General features: G+C 47.8%; 1 protein-coding gene across 6 annotated transcripts in view; it reads right to left on the bottom strand.

The window, feature by feature from the left end:
• Positions 1–23,336, bottom strand: part of CADM1 (cell adhesion molecule 1) — a 219,675-nt gene that overhangs the window by 57,727 nt on the left and 138,612 nt on the right. The gene's annotated exons all lie outside the window — the stretch shown is intronic.

Below are 23,336 nucleotides of genomic sequence, written 5' to 3'. Positions count from 1 at the left end.
ATGGCGTGCATGTCACAGGTGGCACGCGGAGCCATTTCTTAGGGCACATGAGCGTGCTGGCCAGCTGATTTCGGCCTTCATTTTTGGCCGTTTTTCGCCCTCCAGAGTCTTCCCTGAAGCCTGGGGAGGGCGAGAAACAACCCAACACGCAAACCGACTTCTGGTTTGTGCATTGGGCCCCTTTTTCTCTTTCCTGAAGCCTCCGGAGGGAGAAAAATGGCCCCATGGGCAACCCAGAAGTTCGGGAACGGACTTTCAGTTGGCAGGTTGGGCTTTTTTCCACCCTCCAGAGGCTTCAGGGAAGACTCCGGAGGGTACAAAATAGCCCAACAAGCACAAAGGAAGTTGAGATTGAGATTTGTTTTATTTATATGCCGCCCTATTCCCAGAGGGACTCAGGGCATCGAACAACTCAAGGGGGGAAAGTGAACACAAAGTACAATACAAACATTTAAAATAGCCAACAGCCATACAGCCATACAGCCACACAGGTCAAGAGGGGAAGGGAACTCATCAAACCCAGGCCTGCCGGCACAGCCAGGTTTTAACGGCTTTCCGGAAGGCCTGGAGAGAGGTGAGGGTCCGAATCTCTGTAGGGAGTTCGTTGCAAAGGGCCGGAGCTGCCACAGAGAAGGCCCTCCCCCGGGTAGTAGCCAGGTGGCATTGGCTGGTAGACGGAACCCGGAGGAGGCTGACCCTGTGTGATCTAATGGGCCTTTGGGAGGTGAATGGCAGCAGGCGGTCTCTCAAGTACCCAGGTCCAATACCATGAAGGGCTTTATAAGTGACGACTAGCACCTTGAAGCGTATCCGGAGACCGATTGGTAACCAGTGCAGCTCGCAGAGGATAGGTGTAACGTGGGTGTACCGAGGTGCACCCACAATTGCTTGCGCGGCTGCATTCTGGACGAGTTGTAGTCTCCGAATGCTCTTCAAGGGCTGCCCCATGTAGAGGAGGGGGCAAGGGGCTGCAGGGAGGCACAAGGCAACTTTTTTTTGTTCACAGAGGGTTGGAGAACCACTGCACAACTCCACTCGGGTTCTCCGAAGCTGGTTGCCCCCACAGGCCCTCTCTATGCCAAAGCCTTCCCCGCCCTCACTCATCTCCCACAATAAACCCACCTTCAAACCGTGTTCCATTCCTGGCTCCTCACCCATCTATGTAGTTTCCTCGGCATCCTAAGGATGTCACTTACGGCCTTTTTCTGAGACGATGATTGATGGACAGGAGACCACCCGGTCCATCTGCCGCTCAGAAGCGCTCAGGTGGTCTCCCTCCAGCTTAGCTGATCTCAGATCAGAAACGGTCCAGGGAGTCTCTCCCCCCACCCACCCACCCCCAGCCCGCCAGTTGAGTCTGTGCCAAACCCACCCAATGCACCAATCCAAATTAATGTTGTCCTTTGATAGCGCCAGGCAGCTTCAGAGCAGCTGAAAATTTGCACAAGAGATTTGCCTAAAAAGCCAGAAAGAAGAGGGGCTTTGTTGGGCGGCCTGGATTCCCCTTATTACATTGAGAAGAGGAGGGGGGGGTCTGCTGCTAAAACCCAAAGGCCCGGAACAAAGGAAACCAGCATTCATGGCATTCTTCATGCACCGACTGGCTGGGCAACATTTCGCCTTTTCTTTTGCTTGTTAGAAATAAAACACCCGTAGAATTTCAGGCAGGTTTTACCGAGTCAGTCAAGGGGACCAGGAACATCTTGCATGCTTGTACTTGACCCGGGGAACTCAAAGTTCACTTCCCCACAACAAACCACAAGCGCCAGCTAAAAATGTAAGAAGCTCAACAGCCAAGTCCAAAATGATGGCCAGGTTCACTCCAGAATTATTGATCGAGACCCACTGCTTGTTTTCACGGCTGGGGAGGCCCCTGGCCTTTGCTTGCAAAGCGGCTCGCGTCTGTGCTGATTTAGCGGTATATAAATAGAACTAACCACAACAATATCCATTTAATCCCCAGGTTTATGACATAGGTCGACTGTGGACGGATCCGGAGTGCAGTGCAGCTGAAAGGCTGAGGATGGGCAACCGGAGAAATCCAAGGTAAATGAATGAAGAGATATCTCTCCGTTCTTTCTCACAGGACTTTGGCATTGCATAATAACAATAACAACAACAACAACAACAATAATAATAATAATAATAATTCACGCAGACTGATTATAAATTGCGGCACAATTCAGTAGCACAAATGATCCATTGGAATTTGTGCAAAAATTATAATATTAAAACAGCAACAAACTGGTGGGAACATCAGCCTGAAAAAGTCACCGAAAATCAGATGGTCAAGATCTTGTGGGATTTCCGCATACAAACGGACAAAATACTGGCGCATAATACACCAGACATCACACTGGTTGAGAAAAATAAGGTCACAATCATAGACATCGCAATACCAGGTGATAGCAGGATCGCCGAGAAGGAACATGAAAAAAATCGCAAAATACCAGGACTTAAAAATCGAAATTCAACGACTATGGCACAAACCAGCAGTGGTAATTCCAGTGGTAATTGGCACACTGGGTGCTATTCCAAAAGCACTGGAATTACATTTAAAACAGTTAAAAATTGGCAAAATCACCATCAGTCAAATGCAAAAAGCCGCACTGCTTGGATCTGCATGCATATTACGAAAATACGTTACGACGTCCTAGGCCCCTGGGTGGGGCCCGACTAGTAACCAATGCCAAATCCGGCGAAACAACTGGCCGCTGTGATACAATTGTATAATAACAATAATAATAACAACAACAACAGCAACAACAACCATCATCATCATCATCATCATCATCATCATCATCATCATCATCATCATCATCATCATCATCCAGATATCACGGTTGTAGAGGATACAATTGATTGACATCACGGTACCAGGAGATGCCAGAGTCGAAGAAAAAGAACTGAAAAAATATGAAATACCACGACTTGGCCATCAAAACCACCCGATTATGGATGAAGCATGTAACAGTGATACCCATTGTCATCGGGGCACCATGTCCAAGGATTTTATAAGATACACCAACAAATTGCAGTTTCCTGTAAAAACACCAGCAGAACTGTAAAAAAACTGGGCTACTCGGAACATCATATATTTTAAGAAGGTCCTTGGTTGATACCTCGGATGCTGGCAAAAAGCCGTCTCAACCATTAGCACCAGTCAATTGTATTTGTGATGCATTTTTGAATGTTCAGTTGGCTGAGTTTCATGTTGAATGAATAAAGAATATAACAGCAATAACAACAACACAATACATAACCCAAATGTTAAAACAAACATTCCCTCTTCCCCAAACATTACAAAGATGTAAGGCATAAGACTTTGGATGCCTATTAACCAGGATGGTTTAGAATCCAGAAATCCCCATCAAGTTAGACGCTTGCAAAAACTCCAGCGCTCCAAAAATAGTATGCAAAAAATATCTGGACCTCGAGAACCTATAATCCAGTGTTTTTCAACCTTGGCAACTTGAAGATGTCTGGACTTCAACTCCCAGAATTCCCCAGCCAGCATTCGCTGGCTGGGGAATTCTGGGAGTTGAAGTCCAGACATCTTCAAGTTGCCAAGGTTGAAAAACACTGCTATAATCTACATAGGCATCAACTTATATGACTGTAATTAAGCCTGGCAATTTCAGTCGTAAGTTGTGACGGTCCTAAAGCAAAAAGCACTTGGACTTATCTACCGCTTCAGAGGGCTTTTAAGGTCCTCTCTAAGTGGTTTTACAGAGTCAGCCTCTTTCCCCCAACCATCTGGGTCCTCATTTCACCCACCTCGGAAGGATGGAAGGCCGAGTCAACCTTGAGCCTGGTGAGATTTGAACGGCTGAACTGCAGCTAGCAGTCAGCTGAAGTAGCCCGCAGTACTGCACTCTAACCACTGCGCCACCTCAAAAGCAGGTCATTCATGTGACTGATCCCACTTTACAACCTCTGTTCGGAGCCGTCAATAAGCAAAGTCCTTGTAGCAAATACTGATTTTCATCATTCTGGGGATTGTGGCGCACTGCCAAGGGACTTAAATAGGGACTGGTTGCCGAGTGCCCAAAATCTGGTTAACCATAGGGGGTGGGGAGGTGACTGTCAGAACTTCGGGACTGGGTCTTTAGTACCTTTTGAGGAATCTTTGAATGGCCAATAAGTGAGCAACCATAAGTCAAGGACTACCTTGCTGGCCCATGTTAGCCTGCTGGACTGCAGCTTCGGTCCCAATCTTTTGCAAGCTTTATGTTGCTAATTTGTGTTGCTAACTGCTTGCAAACAAAGGGAAAATAATTTCTCCAGTGCAGCCTGCAGAGCCAATAGCCGAATCTTTCATAATGCTATCAAAGCAAAACTAATGAGTACTGCAGGGAGGGGAAAGAATTCTGCAGGAAACTTCCTATTTTTTTCATGAACCCAGAACTCACAGCAAATTAAAGTCATTAAGATTTGATTTCCATCTCAGCTATTATCAGCATATTCTTTTAAACATTTACCTGAAGACAATCCTATCTTTCAATTAATTAATCTCATCCCCCCCCCATTTACCCAGTTTTATATCAAATCAAAATCCTATACGAATTAATAAGAATTTATGGGGGAAACTAATTTGGGAATAGATAATCTGAGGTTCAGGGCAGCGAAGCTGTTGTTGATTTAAGAAATACCGTTCTCTGTGTTGGAAATGGCCAAAGGATTTTTAGGGCAGGAGAAGAGGAGAAGAAAGCACTTTCAGGTGGCCAAGGTGGCGCAGTGGTTAAATGCAGCACTGCAGGCTACTGCTAGATCAGCAGTTTAGCGGTTCAAATCTCACCGGCTCAGGGTTGACTCAGCCTTCCATCCTTCCGAGGTGGGTAAAATGAGGACCCAGATTGTTGGGGGCAATGTGCTGACTCTCTGTAAACCGCTTAGAGAGGGCTGAAAGCCCTATGAAGCGGTATATAAGTCTACTGCTATTGCTATTGCTATTGCCAGTCTTGTATGTTCAAAAGTTCTTCTCAGATACAGATCCAACCACCAAATACTCACTGAGGATTAGCATTTGGGCTGTTCCCGTGATGTATGTTGCCCTCAAACTTCACAGGAAGCTCCCCATTAAGAACTTGGGTGATGGTTTCCTGCCAGGACCCCCATGAGATAGAAATGCCCTCCTTCAAACTATTGGGAGAGGCATCTATACAGAATAGAGAATAACCGAATTGGAAGGGACCTTGGAGATTTCTAGTCCAATCCCTGCTCAAACAGGAGACCTGGCCATTTCAGACAGGTGTCTGTCCAGTCTTTACTTAAAAGCTTCCAGTGTTGGAGCACTTACAACTTCTAGAGCAGTGTTTCTCAACCTTGGCAACTTGAAGATGTCTGGACTTCAACTCCCAGAATTCCCCAGCCAGCATCATTCGCTGGCTGGGGAATTCTGGGAGTTGAAGTCCGGACATCTTCAAGTTGCCAAGGTTGAGAAACACTGCTCTAGTTGCTATTAGGATTAGCAGAAGGTTGAATGACATCCTTGACTAAGTTTGGATTCAATCTTCAGTCTAGAGCAGTGTTTCCCAACCTCGGCAACTTGAAGATGTCCGGACTTCAACTCCCAGAATTCCCCAGCCAGCATCATTCGCTGGCTGGGGAATTCTGGGAGTTGAAGTCCGGACATCTTCAAGTTGCCGAGGTTGAGAAACACTGTTCTAGAGGCAAGTTGTTCCACTGATTAATTGTTCTAACTCTCAGGAAATTTCTCCTCAGTTCTAAATTGCTTCTCTACTTGATTAGTTTCCACCCATTGCTTCTTGTTCTGCCCTCAGGTGCCTTGGAGAATAGTTTGACTCCCTCTTCTTTGTGGCAACCCCTGAGATGTCGGAAGACTCCTATCATGTCTCCCCTGGTCCTTTTCATTTGACTGCAACCGTTCTTCGGAGGTTTTAGCCTCCACCCCCCTAATCATCTTTGATGCTCTTCTCTGCACTCAACATCTCTTTTTATATTGTGGAGACCAAAACACCTGCAGAGTTCCAACTCTTGGCTTATTTGCCGAAGTCTTCCTCTTCTTCAGCCACTTAGGACAGGGGGATGATACTCCAAGCATCCTCTGCAGGCCTACCTGGAAACTGGCTTCCTTGAGGCCTTCTGGCCTTCTGGTTCAAAAGGGGTGGAGACCCCGATGGTTTAAAGCCCCCTACAGTCCTGCCTGCCTCTTTCTCTCTTTGAAAAGTTTTTTTTTTTTAAATGAAACCAGCAATTCAAAAGAAAATTCTTTGGTAAACCGTATCTGACAGAAAAAAACCCCTCACACAAGCAGTACATTTTGGACTAAGGATGGGGGGGTAGAGAAGTGGAATATTTCTGGCAGATATTCACAATGCACATTTCCCCCCCAATTAAAGTTAATTATGCCCAAATGGAACACATGGTAATCTGTATGCTTTCTTTTTCACTCTTTCTTTCGTTTAATTAATCTGCTATTGTAATTTTTAATGTTAAGTTAGAATCCTATCTTCCCAGCTTGGATATTCACCAAAGAAGCTTCTTGATGAGTTTTAAATTCCAAAAGGTTTTTAACTACGCCGTTTAAAGATGTAAGCCACATAACAGTCCATAATAGCTCCTTTGGAATCATTAGAACTCAGATTAAATACGAGGCACCCTGGCAATAGTGGGGGGAATGCGGGCGGGAGGACGGCTCTGTCACACAAGTGGGGGGCAACCCTTCCGCATTCGATCAGCTCCAGGGGGGCCTCCTATACTTCCTCATAGTATCTTCCTGACAATGGTTCAAGGCCACGGTCTCCACTGATGGCCCCAGAGATCCTCCTGCTTGACTTGGTGCGACAACAAAGTCAACCCATTAATGCGAAAGCAAAAAGGTTCAAACAAATCCAGGAAAACAGCCAATTTTTGGAAAAGTCACTTGTCAAGTGGGGGGGGGATCAGGAAGTCCAGGTCACTGAAATGATTAAAGAGATTTACTACTTTTATGTTCCCTACAAGAATCTCAACTACAAATGGTCAAAACAAATAGGCGGCAGATAAGAATCCATGGGATTTAAGGTGGGCTGGACTTAGCAATAGCAATAGCAGTTAGACTTATATCCCGCTTCATAGGGCTTTCAGCCCTCTCTAAGCGGTTTACAGAGTCAGCATATCGCCCCCACAGTCTGGGTCCTCATTTTACCCACCTCGGAAGGATGGAAGGCTGAGTCAACCCTGAGCCGGTGAGATTTGAACCGCCGAACTGCCGAACTGCAGTCAGCTGAAGTAGCCTGCAGTGCTGCATTTAACCACTGCACCACCTCGGTCCTGGGAGTTGAAGTCCAGACATCTTCAAGTTGACAAGGTTGAGAAACACTGTTCTAAACGCTGAATTGGCTGCAACCGGAGCAGGCTTCATTCCTTAGCCACAAGAACTCCCTTTGAATCTAACCCCCTGGGCTTCCAAAGGGAGGGATTTCTTCCACCGAGACCGTTCACTTTGGCTTACATTCTAGAAAGCTCTAATCACTAAATGAAATCCCACGAATGTAAATGGCTGTCAGACATAATATAGTTGCTACGCTTTAAAAGACCCCCGCACTTATCATGCCTGAAATATTATGACTGAGATGCGCTGGCGAGTTTAACAAATTGCAGGAATGCAAGGACTCGGTTGATGTAGCAACAGGGGAGAGAGAGAAGGAGGCCAATTCCGTTTGCACCTTCTCTTCATTGGCTCCGCCAGAGGAGGAAAAAACGGGAGGCAGCTTCTCAGCTGTGATGGAGATTTAAAAAACACAACATCTAAGCAGCAGCTCTAAGGCTGGACGGGCATCTCACCAGGGCCGGTTGCAAGTTGCCCGTCTTTGCAGTGGGTGGAAAGGGGACGCTGCTTTTCTTAATGTTTGGTCTGTTTCCTTAATTGCATTTCTTCCGGTATAATGACAAACCAACCAAACTTCCTTCTCGGAGCTTGATTGATGCTCCAGCAAAATACAGATAGGCTACAGCAGGGAGAGCGACGGTAAATCAACAAAGAGGAAATTACTTCTGGAATTTCCTGAATCCCAGCTCATAAATGAGGATGGGTCTTTTTCTTCCAAAATGAGATCAATGGAGGCTTTGCGACGACGGGCAGGCCTGTGAAATAACACAATTTGTTTGGGTCTCTCTCTGGAGCTAAATTGTGCAGCAATTCAGCCGGTAGTCAGGCAATACTTCTAAGCGTGTTCAAAAAACACCCGTCTCCCCCTCCCCGGTCTCCAAGGGCTCAATCTGCCTGAGGGAGGGGGCTGATATGTGATATTCGGCTCCCCACAACTCTTTGTGATTTGACAGATGTCACTTGACTGGGATCGGCCGTCAGCAGCTGCTCCCGGGAATCCTTGTGAGCTCTGGCTTGTGTCCTTGTTGATGGTGTCTTCTCTTCTGGTGGCCTCTGTTATGATGGCCTTCATTTTTTTTCCTAGTATCAGAATCTGCTCTTATGACTGCTCTTGTTTTCATGCTATCTGTCCAAAATATTTAAGCTTAACTTCACGATTAGTACTTCAGTGAGCCCGCTGGCCTCACTTCTGGTAGCACGGAACAATCTGTTCTTTTTGCAATCATTTCAACCCGCGCCAAAATCCAAAGTCATTTGTTTTACTTCATTCGCCCCTTTCTGATGACTCGGATCTCACAACCCCACCACTGTGACCCCAGCAACACGCAGAAGGCTTCAGAAACGTTAAGCGGGATCAAATCCCTTCAGAACTTAGATGGAAGACTTCCTATGAAATCTTAGGGATCTCCCGTCCCAGTTAGGACTGGGAAGCTAAAGAAACGTCCCCCTCACAAGGGAGCAGGGAATGACCTCCACGGTGATGTCGAAGAAGTTACACAAGGTCCTCAGGCATGGAAACTCAAAGTGAGTTTTCACAGGCTTATAGGTGGCAACAAAACCTTAGCCAAGTGGTTAGCATTCCTTTCTCAAGGTCCAATAGAGAAGCTCCCTGGCCTTTCAACAACCTTGCTCTCTCCTCTGCCTTAGATCACACCCAGCTTTCACTTGGGTCATACTCAGGTTCTCCTAGTGTTAACTCTTACTCTGTCCCACCTTTGTCCCACGCCCAGGGACAGTTTCTTTCAGAGGGAGGCATGAGGAGCGTTGCCAAGAGGTGAAGCACTTCAGCTGCCTTCCTGGTCCAAAGAGCCTCCAGGGAAACAAAGATGGCAACTGGAAGAGCATTCTGGCTCATGAACCCCCTCGGAAAGGATTCGGTTGGACAATAGTGTGAAATTAAACAGTACATCCCAGATACTGGCTAAGAAAACCAGTCTCTATATGAGCCCAGGTCCCATCTGGGCTCTTGCCTGAGGCATGCCCAGCATCTGCGTCTCCATCTCTTACTGGCTTCTCTGGTGAGAGACACATTCAGGAATCAAACCCGACTTCTCCAACCTCCTCTGATCTGCAGTGGGACCATCGCCCTCCGAGATGCAGAGGGCTGAAATAGGAAGCTGGCTGTGAAACGTTGGGGAAGGAGACGCTGCCTCTGAGCCACCCCTGGTGGGCTTTGCTAGACTACCACCACAAGATGCTACATCTGGGTGGGAAATCGTCAAGATTATTTTTTTTAAAAAAAAAACGATGCTCAATTACAAAAACTGAAAGTTCTGAGAAGAATGGACAATGTATGTTAATTATGCTGACAATATGAAACATTCCCTTTCAATGGAGTTAATTTAGTGACATCTGTTCAAGTCCAAGAAAATAGAAGGGGGCGATTTAAGACGAAGCTGTTGGGAAGAAAACATCGACATTATGTGGCTTCCTTTTGCTTTTTCCGGCCAGTATTATTGCAAGAAAAGAGGAATGACAAATGATGCATTTTAGCCCTTTCAAATATGCAGCAGCAGCACTAACGAGGCCACTGGGCTTCGTGGAAGAAAAATGCAGCCACTGCTCTCTAGATACGGCACATGTCATCTACATAGATCGTCTTCAAGGAAGATAGGGAGGTTTTTGGCAGGAGAAGCAATGAGGGCAGAGAAGGAAGAAGGGGGAGTTTGGGGTTTGGGGAGGAAGGGGGTGATGACTGAAACCAAGAGGAGACCGGCTGTCTCTGTGCCAGAGCTCCTCGCCCATGGCCATTCATTAGACTGGGTGCATGATGTGTTTCTTTTAATCTGCTCTCTCCTGTTTGTTTTAAACTTTCTCTTAAAATTTTATTTTCTGTAAGCCGCCCGGAGTCCTTTGGGATTGGGCGGCCTATAAATTTAATAAATCCAATCCAATCATTGCTGGGCTTTTCAGAAGCTTCTGGTTGGCTTCCCAAGAACAGAATCCTGAACAAGAAGTAGAGAGATGTTCTTGAGAACTTTCCTCAATGTGATGTCTTTCTGGATCTGTCCTGCCCAGAATTTCTAATCATGCTCCTTGTACTTAAGTCATTTTGGAATTTTATCGATCATGATTCCAAAGCATTTGGAAAGCATCATGTCAAGAACAACGTTTTTGAGTATAACCCTCTCACTCTGTGCACCCCAGACACTGACCTATCCTTCCCCAGATGATTGCTCCACACGGAATGACTTCCACAGCAGGTACCAGAAAGGGGTCCTTCACAAAACATCCGCTTCGTGATGTCCAATTGTTCCCCATAAAGAAGCACTCGTCTCTTTCACAAAACACGTTTTGCTTCTTAAACACCCTGATGAGGACACTTAAAGCAGAAGATGCGCGTATTATGAAATCTCTTCTGCCTTCATTATCTGAACGAGGCCTTCTCCTTCCTGAACTGACAGCTTCAAGTTCAAAACACTTAAGAGGGTCACAAAAGAAAAGCTACCATTCTCTTCTCGAGTGGAAATGCAATGTTTATTTTGCTTACGGAACACAAGGAAATTAAGAGCTCCTTTTCGCGCCATCGTAAAAAGCTGGTGCCTCTTTCAATTAAAAATGCCCATCTACAATGCTTCTCGGGCGATATTATGCGGAATGTCATTTCACTGAACCACCTGAAGATCTGAGATAACATTTTCTGTTGATTTGACATCTACTCAATTTCATCCACTGAAGAACTACCTTATTGACAAATAAAGAGGAGACTTCGCGGCTCGTCTCTCCTCAAATGTCACACTGAAAGTAGGGTGGGGGGAAAATCTCTTCTGGCAAAAGGTTACAAAGAATACAAGCGTTTAAGTGAAAAGGCACTGAGGATTTTATTGGCTTTTCCATATCTATATCGAGATCTATTTGTAAAGGTGGATTTTCAACATTCACAACTACCTCAACACCAAATTAGGCAAACTATCAAGACAAATTCTATGATTTTAGTACATCTCGTTGATGAAATATGCTGCCCTAGGCATCTTCACACAACCTATTGACCATCATCCATATGTTAAAGATAAGAAATGAGTATTGTTGAAAGTCTATTTTATTCTTTTTAAACCCTTTTTAAAAATGTTCCTTTTTAAGAAAAAAAATGGCATTGCATAGTCCGAAAAGGTTATCACCCCAATGATTCCTCACCCCAAAATTATCTCTTCCAGCCATTTCATGCAGAAGTTGAGCGACATGGGAAGAGACAGAAGCCACGGAATATCCCAGATGGGAGCAACTATGGGCTCGACGTTCTTCCTCACAAGTAACTAACTGGAGTTAGAGAAAACGGGAACATAAAAATGGAGGAACTCTAAGCGAGGAATCCACCTCATATCTATCAACCAATATATTATGGCCATCTAGTCTTTTTTGCGATGACACAGGGGCTAGTCCCCGTCTGGAGAACCCCCTAGGTCAGGGGTCTCCAACATTGGCAACTTCAAGACTTGTGGACTTCAACTCCCAGAACTCTGACCTAGGTCACAACCTCATTGGAGGCTGCAGTTGCTTCTCCCAGATGTCCCTTTGAGCTACCAGACGATCCAATGAAGACAGAGCTAAGAAACCCCTCGTGGAAATAACCTCAAGACCTCCTCCAAACTCATGAAGCTTCTTTCACATGACGTGGAAGCCTAGGCTGAGCAGAGACCTTCCAACGGCCCCATTGAACAGTCTCTGACTGTTTTGGAAGTTTGGAAGACAGCGGCTAGAATGACGGTATCCAATGTTTCCCAAAGTAGGAATCAACTGACAAGAGGCATTTATGGATGCAACGGCCAATATTTTTGACTTCAAACTCTACAGTACTGAAATCTAAGACGATGAGGGTCCTCAGACCCCAACAAAGAATCAAGGAACTCCAACGGAAGGTGCCAACAGCTTTTGCAGCCAGAACTTGTGGCAGCTGAAGTCACCTGGGTAGTTTTGCTCTTCTTAAAAATCAGTAAAGCTCTGGACTCCGCTGTTTCCAGTACTTGCCTCAAGAGCATTTTTAAGGCCAAGAATCAGCACGTCCGAAATCTGACAGGGAGGAAAACCTGCCTGCGTCTCCCAAGTCCCTTCCGCCAACCGGAGGCCCCGAGAAAAGTCCAAAACGAAACACGAAGTGCGGGAAGGGTTCGTGTGGAACACGACCGAAGTAGGGGGGGAGGGGGTCACCATCGACCTACATCACCCAAAAACTGCATGAAATGTGGATGGGAGGGAGCAAAGAGGTGGGTGGGGGAGAGAAAAAGTGGGGCTGCCGAGAGCGGATGGAAAACAGGACGTTTTGTTCATGAGACAGGTGTAAACAAGACGATAATGATCAGGCTGAACAATACCGCAAGGTGAAAATTGCGTTTCTCACAAAAGGAGCCAAATGGGTCTGGATTATTATGTGAAAGGGGCAATTTCTTAGTGGGAAATTAGGCTTTGGTGACTCATGCCCGCAGGCTCATTGTGATGGGTTCTCATCCACATCGGGGGCCATTCATAGACGGAGAAGCCGCCAGAGTGAAGGCTCTCCTCTCACAAGCTTCTTCCTTTCGGCTCCGACCTGAAAGCAGAGGCAATTAAACCAAAAACTGTGAGGTTCAGAGGAACACTTGAATCTTCGAGTCGGAGAACATGACGCCTCACCTGTGCCCACAACTTCCACACAACGTGCTTTGGCATCACCCCTGACGAGTGGGGAGAGTTTAACCAAGTTCCCCGGCAGCGTTTGGCCCACCGGTTCAAGGGACACCGAACACAGCACAGGGACACAACTTCTGTAAAACCCCCTATAATCACCGCATTCCCAACTCCCCCAGGAAATGTTTTCCAAATACTGAATGGCCACTCAGGACCATCAGGGAGAAAAAGTCCCCTTGATCGATTTGGAAAGTCTTGGACCAAAATCTGGTTTATAAGCAAGTGCCTGGTTGAAGAATGAGGCAGTGGCTGATGGTGGTGGCAATTCAGACATTATCCTGGCAGTGACTCATGGGTATGGCCGGACCTGTCACATACATGGCCATCTCCCACCCTTGGCACAAAGTGTATTGTGTTAGAATGAAAATAATTAATGAAAGGGGTTCACTTTTTTTACTTTTACTTCCTAAAGCAGAATTTCCCCTTGAAGACACATGGACTTCAACTCCCAGAACTCCCCTAGCTGGCTGGGAATTCTGGGAGATGAAGTCCACGGGTCTTCAAGTGGCCAAGGTTGGGAAACCCTGTTCTTCAGGCGTAAAGAGCAATAGCAACAGCCCTTAGACTTATATACCGCTTCACAATGCTTTCCAGCCCTCTCTAAGCAGTTTACAGAATCAGCCTCTTTCCCCCAACAATCTGGCTCCTCATTTTACTGACCTCAGAAGGACGAAAGGCTGAGTCAACCTTGAGCCCAGTGAGATTTGAACTGTCAAATTGCAGGCAGCCGGCAGGCAGCAGAAGCAGCCTGCAGTCCTGCTCTCTAACCCCAGCACCACCGCAGCTCAGTGGTTAGAGTGCCACTGTGCTCATTTAAAAATACATCCAAGCTGTGGGTGGGTGGGGAAAAAAAATCCGCCTTCCTATTTCAAGACTTTCTTTTAGTGGATCCACTTCCCAGCAGATGATTCTCCAGGTTAACTACTGGAAGGAAGGAAGGTGGCCCCCTGGTATTGGGGCCCCCTCCTCGGCTCCCCTCCGGTTGATGTGATTGCATCATTTCCCACCTTCCTGACCACAGGTCTCCATTACCTGAATCCAGCCACATCAAGTTTAGATTTATGGCTTGCCAACTGTGTTGTGATTAGGTGTCATCCCTGTCTCTGTGCTCCCCCTGATATTGATAGATAATATTCTATGGCAGTGCATTGTCTGACCTTTGAAAGGTTACTGCCAGTAGATACTCCAAAATCAATATGGATCTTATCTGTCACAACCGGCAAGAAAAACATTACCAATGAGATGGGCCACTGTGGATTCAGGCGGAATGAAGAAAACACTCGGTGTGGAACCGTTTTCCCCCCACCCTCCCCATCTCCATCCCCCGCCCTAATTCTGCTCCGAAGACCCAGTTTTTTCATTTTTATTCCTTGCTGGAAGAAGAGAAATACATTTTATAGTGAAGAGAAAATTTGTCTTTTATACTAGCTGACAAGCTCATGTTCTTGGATAACATTAAAAAATATGAACTGTGAGCTTCAACTGGGTATACATAAACTATTGCGGTAATGTCAGGGAGGTTAAGAAGGGAAGCAACGCTGGGTACATAAGTACATATATTCTTACTGGGTCAAGAGGGGGGAAAAACCTCAAGACTTTTCCAAAATACGTCAATATATCAAGACTTTTCAGGTGACTAAAGAGGAAGGAAGAAGACGAAAAAGAAAGAGAAAACTCTCCCTTCTTCAGTTGAAGGACCACCAACCAGTTATCCCCCCGCCTCTCTCTCTCCTGCACGGGCCTTGCTTACACATTCGCACGCCCATGCTTGTGCCTTCAGGGAGAACAAATACTTGACCAAGGCAGGAGCAATCTACCGTTTGCCACGAAGAGAATGAGACGGGCTGCAGCTTCTTTGGTCCTTGAAATAGGCCAGGATTCTGCCGGGAGAAGAGATGAACCAGAAAACCAAACTACCTTTAGCCGCGAGAGACTAAGTGGAGGAAAGGAATGGCAGCCATTGGTTTGCTTCTATGCATCAGAAAGAGCAACTGATTAAAAACCATGCCGCTCCCAGGCCCAGGGAAGCAGAGTTAACTCCAATACTTTTCTCTTTCATGGGGGTTGGGGTGGGGGCGAAGGAGCCAGTGGCAGAAAAGACAAGATTAAATATCCACTTATATTTCTACAGAGGCAAGTATGCTTGCCTGCAAGGCTTCCCACTGGCAGACATAATTGCAAGTCACAGGAGGACCCCCCCCCACGTGGTCCTCTGGTGCCTGCAAACAAGTTTTTGAAAATTCAGGGGAGAAAGAGGTCGCCAGCCAGACGGGGAGGAGCGCAGGGGAGCATCTCAGCACCCGACGTGCCACTGAAATTTTCCAATAAGCCATTCAACACACAAGGCACACCGGAATCATCCGCTCAGATCCAAAGTCAGGTGCAGTCAGAAAAGATTTAACAGTTTATTTTCATTTACGGTTCTCATTTTGCTCTTTTCTCACCAAAAAAGCACCGAGGTGAAGGGGGTGAGATGGAGATTACAGTTCCTAGCCCCAAGAAACCCATCCTCAGAAGGCTCCGCTACCTACCAGAGAGAGGATATTTATTTGTCTCCTCTGTGACCAGAGGTGGTTTTTCTGGAGGCAACTGGACTTTCGCTTCTCATCCAAGAAGCCTCTTCAGGTCTGACGGGACCCTCCCATCCCCCACTATCCTCTCAGAGCTGAAGAAGCTTCTTGGATGAGAAGGGAAAAAACAAGGAAGCCTCCAGAAAAAGCACTTTCGGGGACAACCATGACTTGGAGGACTCAGAATCTCTGCAGTCTCATCTGTGACTTTACAATATTGGTAGATGAAGACATTTTATTCCCCAGAATTGGGTTGGAAACGCCAGCTGGATTATATTTCAAATTCAATGGAGAAAGCTGAACAGAGAATCAATCAGCATCAATTCTGGCCAGAGACGGTTCTTTGTTGTCTCCAAAGGTTAAAGAAAACCACAAACCCCGAGCTACCCCGAAAAGGCTGAATGTCAGTGAGCTCTGTTGGAAGGACAGTTCAGGAGAGGGGAAATGGGTGAGAAGGGAGTACCCTAAACTTGGTTGATTGGCATTCTGAAGAAATCCAGCAGGTTCTGGAGACCCAGTAGCAGAAATTTTGAGTAGCAATAGCAATAGCAGTTAGACTTCTATACCGCTTCATAGGGCTTTCAGCCCTCTCTAAGCGGTTTACAGAGTCAGCATATCGCCCCCACAATCTGGGTCCTCATTTCACCCACCTCGGAAGGATGGAAGGCTGAGTCAACCTTGAGCCGGTGAGATTTGAACAGCCGAACTGCAGATAGCAGTCAGCTGAAGGAGCCTGCAGTACTGCACTCTAACCACTGCGCCACCTCGGCTCTTCAAGTCAGGAGAACTGGCAAATACCACCTCTGACTGGCCCCAGAGTGGGGAGGGAATGGGGATTTTGCAGTATCCTTCCCCTGCCATGCCCACCAAGCCACAACCACAGAACCAGTAGTAAAAAAAAAAAAAAATGAATTTCACCACTGTGAACACCCTGGCATTTTACCATAGGCCCCATTGGTGCACATCTCTGCAGGAAAGAAGAATGGCTATGTGGGCACCTCCAGAACAACACGAAGTGGCTCTGTCTGTGGTTCATGCAGTAGACATTATCTGAGGTGGCCTGTGGAGTGTTTTCTTTAAGGCACCCCACAAATAGGTAACTCAAAACAGAGGATCTACCAAATGGGGGGGGGGAGAGAGAGGAAGGGATGTCGCCCCAAGAAAGCAGCAAAAGTGGAGAAGAACAGCTTCCCTCTTTACCCTGTAACCACCAAGACGTGTTTTTAATCTTCATTCATATCTATCTTTTACCCATGTGAGCTAATTCAGACTCTTATCTTGGAGCAAAAGGCAAAATGCAGAGAGGACCACAGAACCCATCCGTCTTGCCCCACATGGTATCTTCCGGGTGTTTTGAACCAGCACTTGGGGAATCCCCTGGTTAGCGGGTTACAGTCCAGGAGTGGTGTATCTAACACCCCAGAGGGCACATAAAGGAGAAAGAAAAAAAGAATTCAACACAAACACACCCAGGCTGGACGCACAGCCGCCACACTCTGGCCGCTGCAGACAAGGAGAAGCAGCCCTTTTCAGACAAATACTCGGAGGGTTTACATCGGCGGCACAAGGCAGCTTGACTCCACATCTCAAGGACTCTGCGCAGCCCCTTGTTTATCCCAGCATGTATGTATTTCTGTTCTCTTCCCATGCTTGGTTAACACGGGACAGTAAGCATCGGGGGAAGAGAAGGGCAGGGGGCTGGGAGCGCAGGCTGCACATCTCTGCAATGTCCCTTTCGGGTTTTTCTCTCTGCAGAATTTAAAGCTCTGTTCGTCTCCCCCTCGCAGGGATACGACTTAATGAGGAATGCTGTCAGCCGGGCTCCTTTTGTCAGCCAGGATGAATCTCCACGATGGCTTTGTTGAGGAAGTCGCCAGAACTACAAAACCCCCTTGAATTGCTGGGTGCCTCTTCCAAAGGTCAGGATGAATATTGATGCTGCGCAGCCAGAAGAAAGGGGACGCTACGGAGGGATGGATGGGGAGGGGGCGGCAGGGGGCCTTCAAAGGACGCCCCCTCCTCCCCCCTGGAAGCTCAATTGGGCTTTTAAGATAAAAGACCCTCCATCAGCCACAGGTACCAATCAATCAATCAACTTTATTATAGTCATTGATCAATTCTAAAAAAGGGGACCAATTCCGAGGCAGCAGATAAAAATCGAAAATAGAACCAAATAATAGAAAATTGATGTGGTCCGAGAGTTGCGTATTTTACAAAAATAGGAGAGCAAAATCTGGCTGCCTTCTAGCAAAATGAAATCCCAACTCAAGGCTGCAATCAGGAAGGACGGCCGGCCTTTTAACATGGTTACGGCTGATGAATGTGGCTGGTGTAACGTCTTCAGCTCCTTCCCCATCTTTCAAACCCCAAACGTCTTCATTTCAGGCGGCAGCACAAGCCAGGACGTTGGTAAAAAATGCCCTTTTTCTTTCGGTCAATACTTTATTATATCTGCTTTAAACACGATGAAACCGTGCCGTCCAAAATACTGGGGGGGGGAGGGGAGAAATACAATTAAGGTGCAGTTCGGCCTGTCAAAGGCAATGCAGGGGTCTCATCATAGGAAATTAATGGGGGAAGATTCCCACGCACAGGGCTGCCTCGTTATGCTTCTCCCGTGTTTTTAATTGATTCGCTTAATGTGATTTTTTTTGTATCTTTTTCTGCTGCTGCGCAAGGCACCCTTGGCGTCCCTGAAGCGGAATGGCACGATGTAAATTCTATAAAACCAACACAGCATTAAGCCTGTTTCAACCACCAAGCAGGGTGTTCACACAACCAAACTTCCTCCCTCTTTTCTCCTCTGTTCAAAATGGTTCAGAAAAGGGCCAGCTCTTCCCAAGGACGACTCAGAAACAGAATGGCTACACAGCAGAGCTGGGATTTACCGGTTCGCTGAACTACTCAAAATTTCCACTACTGGTTCTCCAGAACTGGTCAGAACCTGCTGATTCCACCTCTGCTGTGAACCCGTTTTGCTTCTGAACTGTTCTTAGGAAGAGCTGTTTCTGAAGCTGAATCATTTTGAATAGAGGAGGAAAGAGTTGCGAAAAAGGGGGACCAAATTTGGTTGCGTGCACATACCAACGGTGGGATTCAGCAGGTTTTGACGGGTTCTGGAGAACCGGTAGCAGAAATTTTGAGTAGCTTGGAGAACCAGCAAATACCACCTCTGGCTGGCCCCGCCCCTATCTATTCTCTGCCTCACGAGTCTCAACTGATCAGGAGGGAATGGGGATTTTGCAGTATCCTAGCACTGCCACACCCATCAAGCCACACCCATAGAACCGGTAGTAAGAAATTTGAATCCCTCCACTGGTACACAGTCCTGTCCAAAGGATGAAAACCAAATATGGTGATGATGGGGAAGAGGCTGCCAAGTGAATTAAAGTAATATAGGTGCTTGAACTCCCAGAAACTGATGGGCAAGATGAAGAGGAAGCCTCCTCTGGACAAAGCAGCTTCTCAGTGGCCACCAGAGGATGGACAAGCTGCAAATACATTCTCCTGGGGGGGGGCTCCTCACACTCCAGGTGAAACACTATGACGGCTTTGGTGGCTGCTCCCCTCCCAAAACCGTATGAGCGAATGAACTTGTTAAGATTCTGCGGTTCTGCACGAGGGGCTCTGCTGAAGAGCAGAGGGGGAGGGGGGGGAGAGACTGTGCCAATCAAACAGCCGTGATTAAAACCTACTAATTTAAATTTTTAATGAACCAAACACCAAAAGCGCAGGAGAACATCTTATACTAGATTAACTGAAATTCATTAGCATTCCACCGGCTTGTGAGACCCTCCGAGTTTTCCTGGAATACAGATGGGCGCGACGACTTCGGAGGCTCCAAATAGGCGCCGCTTTCCTCACCACGTTTCTTCCGCGAGTAAATACTCCGTGGGACACACCCACAACCCACAACCCGCGCCCCAAGGTTTGGTTTGGTTTATTGGTTTATTAGCATTTGTAGGCCGCCCTTTTCCCTGAGGGGACTCAGGGCGGCTCACACAAAACCGGGAAGGGGGAGAATACAAACATTAAGAAACAACATATAGTAAAATAATAAACAACATACATTCATCATTCGGGCGGGGTAACTATCCTATCCCCAGGCCTGACGGGGGATGTGAGCCAGATGCAACTGACCACGGTGCCACCTTTCCTGGTTCTCCAAGAGAAAGCGACCCACGGGCTCCGAAGGGAAAGGGCTGGCAAGAAGAAGCGGCGACGGGACGCTCCTTGATCTCCGCTAGCAGAACAAAGGGAGGCAACGTTGGACATTCTTCACCCCCCAATGAAAAGGCACAGGTGGGGAGAGAGAGGATGGGGCTTCCCTGGCTCTTCTAAGCAGTCAGCTGGGGGGAGAAGGCTGATCTGGAAGGCTTTCAGGGTGAAGACCCTGAAGGCTTTCAGTGGTTCAGGGTGAAGGCAAGCAGGACCCCTCCCAGGACTGTGTAGATCAGGCCCCCTATTTCCACATTACAGATCCCCGGATTTACCTCAGCCACTCTGTGCCTCATTTTCAGGAACAGAATCAACCCGCCAAGCTTTATTCTCTGCGCCCTTCAGCTGAGAATAATTGGCAACCTGTACACTCAATAGGCCTGTGATGGTGAACCTCTGGCACGCGTGCGACAGGTGGCAGGCAGAGCCCTTTCTGCGGGCACGCCAGCATCGCCCCAGGCCAACTCCCCCGTGTATGCACGCGCGCCTCGCACCAGCCTCTGCCATGCATGCACAGGGCGCATATGGGGGACATGTACACACATGCATGGGGGCAGGAGGCATCAATGGGGGCATGCACTGGGGGGTGCTTGCATTGGATTTTGGGGCCTCGCAGAGTACCCCCGCGCCACATTTTGGGCCTGGAAAGCCTCCTGCATCAAACTGGAAGCAAATAATGGGCAGGTGGGAGTGGGGCACATGTGTAGAGGCGGGGTGGGTGCAGAGGGGTTGCACACGCATTGTATGCGCACTCTTTCGCCAGGCAATGACCAAAGGTTAGCAAATCCCTGTAATGGGCAGCCAGTTTCCCCTCACGCCCGGTGCTCAGGCCTCCCAATGTTCCAATCCGGATGCAGGCCATGGATTGCAAGGCCCCTGAAAAGGGCCACAAAAGGGGCCGCACAACTTGTGTGACTTTGCAGGCCTGGTGTGTGTGTGTGTGTGCGGTGTTCCGTTTGGCAGAAGCCAGGAACAAAGCGAGTGCAAAGAAGCAGGAGCTCTTTAAACATCACGTCAGACTCGGAGGGGATGGAGGGAAGCTCCAAAGTCCATCCATTCATAGGTTTTAAGCTCCTGTTGTGATTTGATTTATTCTTATGATAAAGGCTACATAAAGCTATTTTGCTGTATTTATTATTTGAGAGAGGATGGGAGATTGTTGATTTAGTCCTCCACCTGCCAGGGCTGGAGTTATAAATGCAGGGGGGGGGGGAGAGATTGATGCAAGGGTCTTACATATTAATCTACTCACAATACCATTTGGTTTTTCCACTACACAGAGGACACAACAAGAGCTGCTCTCTGATGGAAGGGAGGGACGGAGGAAGGGAAATGGAGGAAGGAAGGAGGAAGATGGAAGGGAGGGGAAGTGAGGGATGAGGAAGGAAGGAAGGAGGAAGTTGGGAGGGAGGGAGGAAGAGGAAGGAAGGAAGATGGGAGGGAGGGACGGAGGAAGGGAAACGGAGGAAGGAAGAAGATGGAGGGGAGGGAAAGTGAGGGAGGAAGGAAGGAAGGAAGGAAGGAAGGAAGGAAGGAAGGAAGGAAGGAAGGAAGGAAGGAAGGAGGAAGATGGAAGGGAGGGGAAGTGAGGGAGGAAGGAAGGAGGAAGATGGGAGGGAGGGAGAAGAAGGAAGGAAGATGGGAGGGAGGGGAGGAGAGAGGGAGCTTGGGGCTTTTCAGATGCAACAGATGTCAACTCTTACAATCCCAAAATATCCCAGTGCAGTTAACTGGGGAGAGCACTTCATGGATCAGAAGAACAGAATTCTAGCCAAACAAACAAAAAAGGCCATAATTGTTATTAAACCTTTCAGAGAAATCTCTCATTTCATTGGGCGCAGTCTGGATGTGTCCAGAGCAGCAACCCCAACCTTTTGGGTCCCCCGGAGAGAGGTTTTTCTATGGACCAAAGGGGGGGCGTTTCGCAGGCTGCCTGCATCCCGTGGAGGGGGCTCCGCTTGTTTGTGGCTTCTTTGCTGGCCTGGTGTGGCCTGGTACCGATCCGTGGACCACCAGAGCTAGGGGGCCTCTGCTCTAGAGGAGCACTCGGCCAAGGGCAGAGAACTACCCCAGAGAGGGGTTCTAGACACCGCCGTGAGGCTCATATCCCCAGCTGGGTGATCCTGGGCAAGACAGCTTTGCCCTGTAGTGTTAAACCTCACAACTAGAAAGGGGAGACAGACAAAATCACCAGCTTTGCTCCTTTCAGCAGAGGAGCCACGAGAGGAAGCTGGACGGGGAAAGCAGAGTTTGAAGCTTCATCCAGAAACTTTCCAGCTTACCAGGAATGCCCATCTTGGGCACGGGTGTCCAAACTTGGGAACCTTAAGACTTCTGGACTTCAACTGCCAGAATTCCCCAGCCAGAATAATTCTGGAGAATTCTGGGAGTTGAAGTCCACACGTCTTAAAGTTCCCAAGTTTGGACACTCCTGATCTAGGGTGTCCAACCATGGACCAGATGGGGAATCCTGGGCGTTGAAGTCCACATGTCTTAAAGTGGCCAAGGTTTGGAGACCCTTGACCCAGATGGTCACTCCTGGGGAGATGGACGAGCACCAGTTCATTGTGGAGCAGAACCTGCTGGCCTTCGGGCAAATCTTCAAACAACGAAAGCCCTCCCAGAAGAGATATAAACCCCGCTGGGAGAGGAGCACATCAGGATACAACAGCTGCCAGAAGCGATGTCTGCCGCCTATGGATCTGTCAATCAGGGAGGAATGCAGAATTTCCACTCCGGTGCCTTTTTAATCCAGTTTTCCAACATATGGCAAGAATTGGCACGTTACCCCCATTGCCACCCAGTGGGACGGGCATCCCTGCTCCTCCTTGGCCAGGAATGCAGGAAACCTCCCCATGAAGAAATGCAGAAAAGTCTAGAAGCTTCCCCCCCCCGCACCCCACCCATACAGGCCCACCTGCAATCCAAGGGAAGGAAACGGATCTCGCCCTTCGAAGCATCTGGGGCTCTTCAGCCACCAATGATGGAAAGAAACTACAGGCAGCTTTCAACTAACGGCCACGATTGGGCTCAAAAGTTTGGTTGCTAAGGGAGACGGTCTTTAAGTGAGCGTTGCCCCTTTTCACAAACTTTCTTGCCAGCGAGGTTAAGTGAATCACTGCAGTCGTTAAGTTAGTCACACGGTTGTTAAATGAACCTGGACTTTGGTTGTCGGAAAGGTCACAAAAGGGGAAATCACGTAACCCCACCACCCTCAAGACACTGTGACCGTCATAGATGTGAGACAGTTCCCACGCGGCCACATTTTGATCACGGGGACGGTGGAAGGGCCCCGAGTGTGAAAAACGGCAGCAAGTCACTTTTTCCAGTGCCGCTGAAACGACAAAACGGTCAGTAAGGGAACTGTTGTAAGCCGGGGACTATCTGTATTACCAAGAAGAAGATCCAAGGGAAGGCCCCCAACTATTTTGGAGCTCATCCTGGCCAGAAATCAGAGGTCCTGCTTCAAGCGGGAACTCCGGTGGTGCCGATGCATTTCCTGGCTTGAAGTCGACCGCCGGCATTTCGTCATTCCGTTTTATTTCCTTTCATTG

The sequence above is a fragment of the Thamnophis sirtalis genome, unplaced genomic scaffold (assembly GCF_051295495.1).
Source record: "Thamnophis sirtalis isolate CommonGarterSnake01/CBP01778 unplaced genomic scaffold, rThaSir2_p1.2 scaffold_2, whole genome shotgun sequence".
NCBI classification, from domain to species: domain Eukaryota; kingdom Metazoa; phylum Chordata; class Lepidosauria; order Squamata; family Natricidae; genus Thamnophis; species Thamnophis sirtalis.
The sequence above is the reverse complement of the archived record's forward strand: the minus strand, read 5'-3'. Positions and strand labels throughout refer to the sequence as shown.